This window comes from Pseudophryne corroboree, chromosome 4 (genome assembly GCF_028390025.1).
Source record: "Pseudophryne corroboree isolate aPseCor3 chromosome 4, aPseCor3.hap2, whole genome shotgun sequence".
Taxonomy (NCBI): Eukaryota; Metazoa; Chordata; class Amphibia; order Anura; family Myobatrachidae; genus Pseudophryne; species Pseudophryne corroboree.
Genome location: NC_086447.1, coordinates 832,317,223 through 832,327,691, shown reverse-complemented (window position 1 = coordinate 832,327,691; position 10,469 = coordinate 832,317,223). Strand labels below are relative to the sequence as shown.

At 49.3% G+C, this 10,469-nt stretch overlaps 1 pseudogene; it reads left to right on the top strand.

Moving 5' to 3' along the window:
* Nucleotides 1-263: 263 nt before the first annotated feature.
* On the top strand, nucleotides 264-1,628 carry LOC134911006 (kinesin-like protein KIF19; annotated as a pseudogene).
* The last annotated feature ends 8,841 nt before the right edge of the window (nucleotides 1,629-10,469 follow it).

Sequence of the window (10,469 nt, the reverse complement as noted above, 5' to 3'; positions counted from 1 at the left end):
ATGCATCCTATGACATCAAGAAGGATGACCTCAGACGGCTTCTCCTATCTGCGTCAGGCATCCCAGAAAGATCAGAAGACGATGACTCTTCTTTAACAGTATGCCCTGGATGAGATACATAGCAGTGCCCTCTGTCACAGGGCTGACTGTGATGTCACAGTGCAGCTTATTGTGATGTCATAGTGATGTCATAATGCACCTGATGGTTATAGAACAGGCAGCTGGCTGCTTCCTGGCTCATATCTGATACTGCTGGACAAGTGCCAACACACAGATACTTTTCTTACGCTTTTCTGAGATTAGAATTGAGAGAAGATGAAGACTATAGAGAACGCTATAGACCATCAGATGACTGTGGCTCTGCGCATCCGTCCATTTAATTTGACGGAGACTAAGAACCGAGCACAGTGCATCACACACCAGCTTGGTCCGCAGACGGTGCTACTGAAGGACCCTGGCAAGGATCCTTATGACGTACTGCGCTCGAGCAGGACCAGAGAAACTACAGTACATTCACTTTTAACCACGTGTTCGATCAGGCAGCTACTCAGGAAAATGTGTATGATTCCACTATGAAGAAGATAGTGGATGACATCCTAGCTGGGTACAATGCTGCTATATTTGCCTATGGCCCCACAGGCACAGGGAAGACCTATATTATGATGGGTAAGCCTCGTGAGCCCAGACTGATGTATCTCACCCTGAAGGACTTGTTTAAGACTATTGAGGAGACTGGAAGGAGAGATAATTTCTCTGTATCATTGTCATATGCTGAGATCTACAATGAAATGATCTGGGACCTATTAAGACCTTCTTCTGGATCTTTGGCCCTCAGAGAGGATCCTTATGGAAACACCAAAATACTAGGGATTACTGCATTATCCCCTAGCACTCCTGAGGAGTCCATGACTATGCTGAAGATGGGGACGAAGCGGCGCTCTGAAGCAACAAGAACAGCTAATAAGACCTCATCACGCTCCCATGCCATATTACAGGTCACCATAAAGCAAACAGGCAGTGATGGAGTTAGCACAGGCCGGCTGTACATGGTGGACCTGGCAGGAACAGAGCGGGCAAGCCAGACTAAAAACAGCGGCCAGACCATGAAAGAAGGAGGTTACATCAACCGCTCCCTGCTTGCCCACAGGAACTGTATCATGGCACTGCGCAAGAGACCAGGCAGCCATATAAACTATCGAGACAACAAACTGACCTGGCTGCTAAAGGACGCACTGAGCGGGACAAGCAGAATGGTGATGTTTTCACACATCAGTCCTGCAGATAGTGCCTATGAAGATTCACGCAGCACAGTGACCTATGGGAGCAAGGCCAAATTCATCAGGACACTGGTGGAGAGGAACAGTATCCCCCATGGGACTGCTGGGAGCGGCAGGGGGGACAAAATGCTGCGGAAAGACTCCCACCCTCCAGGGGCCAACTATAAGACCAGAGCGCCCAGTGCCAAGGATATGCAGTTTATTATGAAACGCACTATGGCCCCACTGAATAATTTGCCCACCGTAGTCCCTATGGCAAAGAATTTCCAGCCTGTACAAGAGATCAAAGCTACAGCTCGTTCCAGTGCAAATTCTTACACATGTCTAGAATTAGCACATAGATGGCTGTAGGAACACCACTTGGGCCGGCAGGAACACCACTTGGGCCGGTAGGAACACCGTTGGTGGTAAAGATGATTCTAAGAAAGAAAAAAAAGAGGAGAGCTGGGAAAAAGGGTTACTGGCGACACCCACTGGCGTTTCTATAATGGGTGCAGTGTGTGCGGTGCACATGGGCCCGAGTCCAGAGGGGGCCCCCACCACACTGCACCCATTTATAAAATACCCCTCCGAAGTCCAGCGCCGGCATCCGCAGCGCCGCTAGAACACAGTGAAAATGGCCCAGCGGCCATTTTCATGGCGTTCTGCGCATGCGCAGTAGAGAGATCTCAGGAAAAATGGCCGCCATGCCATTTTCCCGGAGATCTGCGCATGCGCAATAGAGTCTGAGCCCTCTAGTGCTCAGACTCTACGGTGCTCCAGGCAGAGAGGAGGGGGCCCGACGGAGGAGGCTGAACACGGGCCTCCTCCTCTCTTAAAACGCCCCTGGCGACACCCCAAGAAAAAAAAAAAAAAAAAACAATACTGGGCAGCCACCTCATTGGAAGAGCTGCTAATTATTTAAAAAATGTTGACATTTACATCTAACTCCTTGATAAGTTAATAACTTGAAGATTTAAACCTGGGCAATGCCGGGTACTTCAGCTGCTTATACATCATTTGTGCTGTTCATGGTTTCAGGTCCATTATGTTTCCCAATGACATTTTATTGCATCCTTATGTATTGTATTCTTGTTATGTGGCATGGGGGCATATTCGTTAAGAAAAAAGCTGTGAAATAAGAATTTTTAGTTTTTAATTCTCACCCTTAGATTTCGCAATTTTTTTTAAATTCCTCATTCTGCAAGTAAACTGTCCAAATTAAGGCCCTCATTCCGAGTTGTTCGCTCGTAAGATTTTTTTGCAACGGAGCGATTAGTCGCAAACTGCGAATGCGCAACGTTCGCAGTGCGTCTGCGCCAAGTAAATTTGCAAAAGAGTTTGGTATTTTACTCACGGCCTAACGAAGAAATTTAATCGTTCTGGTGATCGGAGTGTGATTGACAGGAAGTGGGTGTTTCTGGGCGAAAACTGGCCGTTTTATGGGTGTGTGCGAAAAACGCTTGCGTTTCTGGGAAAAACGCGGGAGTGTCTGAAGAAACGGGGGAGTGTCTGGGTGAACGCTGGGTGTGTTTGTGACGTCAAACCAGGAACGAAACTGACTGAACTGATCGCAGTGGCAGAGTAAGTCTCGAGCTACTCAGAAACTGCAAAGAAATTTCTATTCGCAATTCTGCTAATCTTGCATTCGCAATTCTGCTATGCTAAGATTCACTCCCAGTAGGCGGCGTCTTAGCGTGTGCAATGCTGCTAAAAGCAGCTAATGAGCGAACAACTCGGAATGAGGGCCTAAATTGGGTTTTAGTACGAGGTGTCCAACAAAATATTTTTAGATCTCTCCTGGCGGAGTTTGAACAGAGCAATGGTCTGACAGAGACTGGAAAAACATATGACCTAAAAAAATAAGATTTTACTTACCGATAAATCTATTTCTCATAGTCCGTAGTGGATGCTGGGGACTCCGTCAGGACCATGGGGAATAGCGGCTCCGCAGGAGACAGGGCACAAAAGCAAGCTTTTAGGATCACATGGTGTGTACTGGCTCCTCCCCCTATGACCCTCCTCCAAGCCTCAGTTAGGTACTGTGCCCGGACGAGCGTACACAATAAGGAAAAATCTTGAATCCCGGGTAAGACTCATACCAGCCACACCAATCACACCGTACAACTTGTGATTTGAACCCAGTTAACAGTATGATAACAATGAAGTAGCCTCTAAAAAAGATGGCTCACAACAATAATAACCCGATTTTTTGTAACAATAACTATGTACAAGTAATGCAGACAATCCGCACTTGGGATGGGCGCCCAGCATCCACTACGGACTATGAGAAATAGATTTATCGGTAAGTAAAATCTTGTTTTCTCTAACGTCCTAGTGGATGCTGGGGACTCCGTCAGGACCATGGGGATTATACCAAAGCTCCCAAACGGGCGGGAGAGTGCGGATGACTCTGCAGCACCGAATGAGAGAACTCCAGGTCCTCCTCAGCCAGGGTATCAAATCTGTAGAATTCTGCAAACGTGTTTGCCCCTGACCAAGTAGCTGCTCGGCAAAGTTGTAAAGCCGAGACCCCTCGGGCAGCCGCCCAAGATGAGCCCACCTTCCTTGTGGAATGGGCATTTACAGATTTTGGCTGTGGCAGGCCTGCCACAGAATGTGCAAGCTGAATTGTACTACAAATCCAACGAGCAATAGTCTGCTTAGAAGCAGGAGCACCCAGCTTTTTGGGTGCCAACAATATAAACAGCAAGTCAGACTTTCTGACTCCAGCCGTCCTGGAATTATATATATATATATATATTTTCAGGGCCCTGACAACGTCTAGCAACTTGGAGTCCTCCAAGTCCCTAGTAGCCGCAGGCACCACAACAGGTTGTTTCAGGTGAAACGCTGACACCACCTTAGGAAGAAACTGGGGACGAGTCCGCAGTTCTGCCCTGTCCGAATGGAAAATCAAATATGGGCTTTTGTAAGACAAAGCCGCCAATTTTGACAATCGCCTGGCCGAGGCCAGGGCCAACAGCATGGTCACTTTCCATGTGAGATATTTCAAATCCACAGATTTGAGTGGTTCAAACCAATATGATTTGAGGAATCCCAACACTACGTTGAGATCCCACGGTGCCACTGGAGGCACACAAGGGCTGTATATGCAATACTCCCTTGACAAACGTCTGGACTTCAGGAACTGAAGCCAATTCTTTCTGGAAGAAAATCTATAGGGCCGAAACTTGAACCTTAATGGACCCCAATTTGAGGCTCATAGACACTCCTGTTTGCAGGAAGTGCAGAAATCGACCTAGTTGAAATTTTTTCGTGGGGCCTTCCTGGCCTCACCCACGCAACATATTTTTACCACATGTGGTGATAACGTTGTGCGGTCACCTCCTTCCTGGCTTTGACCAGGGTAGGTATGACCTCTTCCGGAATGCCTTTTCCCTTAGGATCCGGCGTTCAAACCGCCATGCCGTCAAACGCAGTCGCGGTAAGTCTTATAACAGACAAGGTCCCTGCTGGAGCAGGTCCTTTCTTAAAGGCCGATGCCACGGTTCCTCTTGGAACAGACATGGTACTTGCTGAAAGCAAATCCCTTCTTAGCTCCCGAGGCCATTAGTCCTCTGTGAGCATCTCTTGAAGTTCCGGTTACCAAGTCCCTCTTGGCAAATCCGGAGCCACGAGTATAGTTCTTACTCCTCTATGTCTTATAATTCTCAATACCTTGGTTATGAGAAGCAGAGGAGGGAACACATACACCGACTGTTACACCCACGGTGTTACCAGGACGTCCACAGCTATCGCCTGAAGGTCTCGTGACCTGGCGCAATACCTGTCCCATTTTTTGTTCGGGCGGGACGCCATCATGTCCACCTTTGGTCTTTCCCAACGGTTCACAATCATGCGGAAAACTTCCCGATGAAGTTCCCACTCTCCCGGGTGGAGGTCGTGCCTGCTGAGGAAGTCTGCTTCCCAGTCGTCCACTCCCGGAATGAACACTGCTGACAGTGCTATCACATGATTTTCCGCCTAGCGAAAAATCCTTGCAGTTTTGCCACTGCCCTCCTGCTTCTTGTGCCGCCCTTTCTGTTTACGTGGGCGACTGCCGTGATGTTATCCCACTGGATCAATACCGGCTGACCTTGAAGCAGAGGTCTTGCTAAGCTTAGAGCATTATAAATTTGCTCTTAGCTCCAGTATATTTATGTGGAGAGAATTCTCCAGACTTGATCACACTCCTTGTGTGACTGCTCCCCAGCCTCTCAGGCTGGCCTCCGTGGTCACCAGCATCCAATCCTGAATGCCGAATCTGCGGCCCTCTAGAAGATGAGCACTCTGTAATCACCACAGGAGAGACACCCTTGTCCTTGGATATAGGGTTATCCGCTGATGCATCTGAAGATGCGATCCGGACCATTTGTCCAGTAGATCCTACTGAAGAGTTCTTGCGTGAAATCTGCCGAATGGAAGCGGTTCGTAATATGCCACCATTTTTACCAGGACTCTTGTGCAATGATGCACTGACACTTTTCCTGGTTTTAGGAGGATCCCGATTAGCTCGGATAACTCCCTGGCTTTCTCCTCTGGGAGAAACACCTTTTCCTGGACTGTGTCCAGAATCATCCCTAGGACCAGCAGACGTGTCGTCGGAACAACTGCGGTTTTGGAATATTTAGAATCCACCCGTGCTGTCGTAGAACTACTTGAGATAGTGCTACTCAATATTTTTAGTCAGGGAATCCGACCAAGCCACCTCAGCTCTGCACATCCAGGTTGAGGCGATCGCTGGTCGCAGTATAACACCAGCATGTGTGTGTATACTTTTTAGGATATTTTTCAGCCTCCTATCAGCTGGCTCCTTAAGTACGGCCCTATCCGTAGATGGTACCGCCACTTGTTCTGATAAGCGTGTGAGCGCCTTATCCACCCTGAGGGGTGTTTCCCACCGCGCCTTAACTTCTGGCGGGAAAGGGTATACCGCCAATAATTTTCTATCGGGGGAAACCCACGCATCATCACACACTTCATTTAATTTATCTGATTCAGGAAAAACTACAGGTAGTTTTTTCACCTCACACATAATACCCTTTTTTGTGGTACTTGGAGTATCAGAAATATGTAACACCTCCTTCATTGCCCTTAACGTGTGGCCCTAAAAGAAAATACGTTTGTTTCTTCACCGTCGACACTGAAATCAGTGTCCGTGTCTGGGTCTGTGTCGACCGACTGAGGTAAATGGGCATTTTACAGCCCCTGACGGTGTTTGAGACGCCTGGACAGATACTAATTTGTTCGCCGGCCCTCTCATGTCGTCAACCGGCTTGCAGCGTGTTGACATTGTCACGTAATTTCCATAAATAAGCCATCCATTCCGGTGTCGACTCCCTAGAGAGTGACATCACCATTACAGGCAATTTGCTCCGCCTCCTCACCAATATTTTCCTCATACATGTCGACACACACGTACCGACATACAGCACACACATAGGGAATGCTCTGATAGAGGACAGGACCCACTAGCCCTTTGGGGAGACAGAGGGAGAGTTTGCCAGCACACACCAAAACGCTATAATTATCCAGGGACAACCTTTATATAAGTGTTCCTTTTATAGCATTTTAATATATATACATATCGCCAAATCAGTGCCCCCCCTCTCTGTTTTAACCCTGTTTCTGTAGTGCAGTGCAGGGGAGATCATGGGAGCCTTCCCACCAGCCTTTCTGTGAGGGAAAATGGCGCTGTGTGCTGAGGAGAATAGGCCCCGCCCCCTTTTCGGCGGGCTTCTTCTCCGGAGTTTTAGATATCTGGCAGGGGTTAAATACATCCATATAGCCTCAAGGGCTATATGTGATGTATTTTTCGCCATACAGGTATTATACATTGCTGCCCAGGGCGCCCCCCCCCCAGCGCCCTGCACCCTCCGTGACCGCTGTGTGAAGTGTGCTGACAACAATGGCGCACAGCTGCAGTGCTGTGCGCTACCTGATGAAGACTGAGAGTCTTCTGCCGCCTGGTTCCGGACCTCTTCATCTTCAGCATCTGCAAGGGGGGTCGGCGGCGCGGCTCCGGGACGAACCCCAGGGCGAGCCCTGTGTTCCGACTCCCTCTGGAGCTATGTCCAGTAGCCTAAGAATCCAATCCATCCTGCACGCAGGTGAGTTGAAAATCTCTCCCCTAAGTCCCTCGATGCAGTGAGCCTGTTGCCAGCAGGACTCACTGAAAATAAAGAACCTAAAAACTTTTTCTAAGCAACTCTTTAAGAGAGCCACCTAGATTGCATTGCACCCTTCTCGGCCGGGCACAAAAACCTAACTGAGGCTTGGAGGAGGGTCATAGGGGGAGGAGCCAGTACACACCATGTGATCCTAAAAGCTTGCTTTTGTGCCCTGTCTCCTGCGGAGCCGCTATTCCCCATGGTCCTGACGGAGTCCCCAGCATCCACTAGGACGTTAGAGAAATAATATGTTATGGAAGCACTGAAAAAGTGTTCTGTGAGGTACGGAATGGTAATAGGGGGTGATTCAGTCCTGGTCACTGGTCTGCTAAATTTGTTGTCCTGCGTTCAGATAGCTGCCGCCCAAAGGGAGTGTATATTTGCCGTGCAAGTGTGCGATTGCATGTGTACGCCGAGCTGCAAAAAATCCCTCAGTCAGAGGACAGCACCAAACTCACCACTGAATTATTTTTCCACTGTGTGCAGTCTGTGCGCAGCCCAGGGCTTACTCCTACATTGCGATGAGAACAGGCTGATCGGGTCCAGAGCTGACGTCACACACCCTCCCTGAATACGCTTGTGAATGCTTGCATTTTCCCTGACACTCCCAGAAAACGGTCAGTTACCACCCACAAACGGCCTGTCAATCAGCATGCATGTGGCTGTGTGATTGAAATTTTCACACCAGCCTGTTTCTGTCTGGCGATCCTTGTGGTTGTTTGCCGACGCGCGTGCGCATTGAGGTGCATATGCACGCACAGTCTATTGATAATAACCCGCTGTGTCAAAACACACAGCAGCAATCAGGTCTGAATCGGGCCCATAGTTAGGCTTACCATACCATCCCTTTAAACTGGGACGCTCATGGATTACACAACTTCTGTGGCTGAATAATAAAACCAGGAGAAATGTACGTTTTAAATCAGCCAGCCACAGAACATGTATAATTCATTAGTGTCCCGGTTTAAAGGAATAGCATGGTAAAGGTGCATACAGTCACACGGAGAGATTTTGACTATGAGAGATTTTGACAGATATTTCCCTTGAACTGGCAGTAGGAGATTTTGACTAACTTTACCAGAGATTTTGTCTAACTATGCAAGAGATTTTGGCTATGGGAGATTTTGGCTATGGGAGATTTTGACTATCTCATTTAAATAAGGGGATGAGTGGGGGAGTGTCATATATAGGACGATTTTACAGTGTGGCTGGTATTTAAATAACTAAAAGTATTAAAATAAAATTGCGTGGGGTCCCCCCTCCTATGTATAACCAGCCTCTGGCTCTTTGAGCCAGTCCTGGTTGTTAAAATATAGAGGAAAAAATGAGTAGGGTTCCCCCATATTTAGACAACCAGCACCGGGCTCTGTGTCCCCTTGTCCAGTAGAATACAATAGGGGTACCTGTAAAAAAAAAAAAAAAGCATCCCCTTTTTACACATTACGGCAGACAGCGCCCCCCCATTTTGCACATTACAGCAGACAGCACTTCATACCCCTCCCCCCCCCCCCCCATTTTGAACAACAGCTCTGCCAGGGCCGTCTTTTCGTATGGGCTCAATGGGATCTTGCCCAAGGGCCCCAGGAGCATAAGGGCCCTAGGCTGATAGCTGAGGGTCCCCTCTTTCCAGGGGTACCAGATTTTTGAAAATCGGCCGTGGGGAACCAGAGATATCTGACTTGAAAGCAGTGGTCGCAAACCAAGCCTGTTAATTGCTCTTCCCAGCCTGATATCTCGGGTTTTGTCTGACTTTGAGTTTTTCTGAGGGTATAAACCAAAAGCTGTGACTCTCCCCTTTTGGGGGACACTGGCAGCTTGTCTCTACTCTGCCCAGAACCAGAGATATCAGCCTTCAAGCAGCTGGTCCCTGCTCCAGCTCCACATGCCTAATATACAGTTTTAGATTTTCGTTGGTGAATTGCTTTGGCTCCTGAACTCTGATCCCCAAGTTCCCAGAATCTTCTGAAAGGTGTGACTCTCTAGTTTTTTATCCCATTCAAAGCTAAGAAATATATTTTCAGGAACTTGAGATATCTGCTGTCAAGCAAGCTGCCCTCCCACCGGAAAATTATAAATATTAAGCCCACTCCACTATCCACCCCTCCCCAACGTATTAAACACCCCCTACCACTCTGGAAGTCATGTACCAGGGCTTGTTCATTCAGCCCAATGCCCCCTTCTACATTTTAGCCCCATCTGTGCAGTAAAGGAGTAATTAGCAGAAATTACTGTTACAGGTCCTACATGCTGAGCGGAAGATAGAACACCCCCTACCGCCCGCGAGACATCAAAGCTGCCGCTGATAGCACCCCCCACACCCCTACTGTTGGAGGATGGGTAGGGGGCCCAGTGCATTGCTGTGCCCAGGGGCCTACACTGCTGTTAAGACGGCCCTGAGCTCTGCACAGCAGCACATGATTTCTAAATATCCCCCCGACTATGTGCTATGTGCACTGCTGGCAGTTGGAGCACGGGCTGAGAGCAGGTTGAGGAGAGAAGGGCTGGGGATGGGAAGGGCGCATATTTTGCCATCCCTGGTAGCCCCCCCTGACAGTATGTGCGCCGCGGCCCCCCCCTGACCTGAGACACTATGTGCGCCGTGCGCCACCAGCCGCTGCCCCCCCTGACCTGACAGTATGTCCACCGCTGACCCCACCCCCCGTGGCCTGACAGTAAGTCCACCGCTGACCCCCCCCTGACCTGACAGTACGTCCGCCGCTGCTTCCCCCCGTGACCTGACAGTATGTGCTCCGCTGCTCCTTCTCTCCCCCCACTGACAGAACAGCACCTTCTCTCCCCCCCCTGACAGAACAGCACCTCCCCCCCCCCCCCCACAGACAGAACAGCACCTTCTCTCCCCCACCACTGACAGAACAGCACCTTCTCTCCCCCCCCCCCACTGACAGAACAGCACCTTCTCTCCCCCCCCCACTGACAGAATAGCACCTTCTCCCCCCCCCCCCCCCCCCAATTGACAGAACAGCACCTTCTCTCCCCATTGATCATGCTCTCCCATAACAGCAAGCAGCACCCCTCCCCA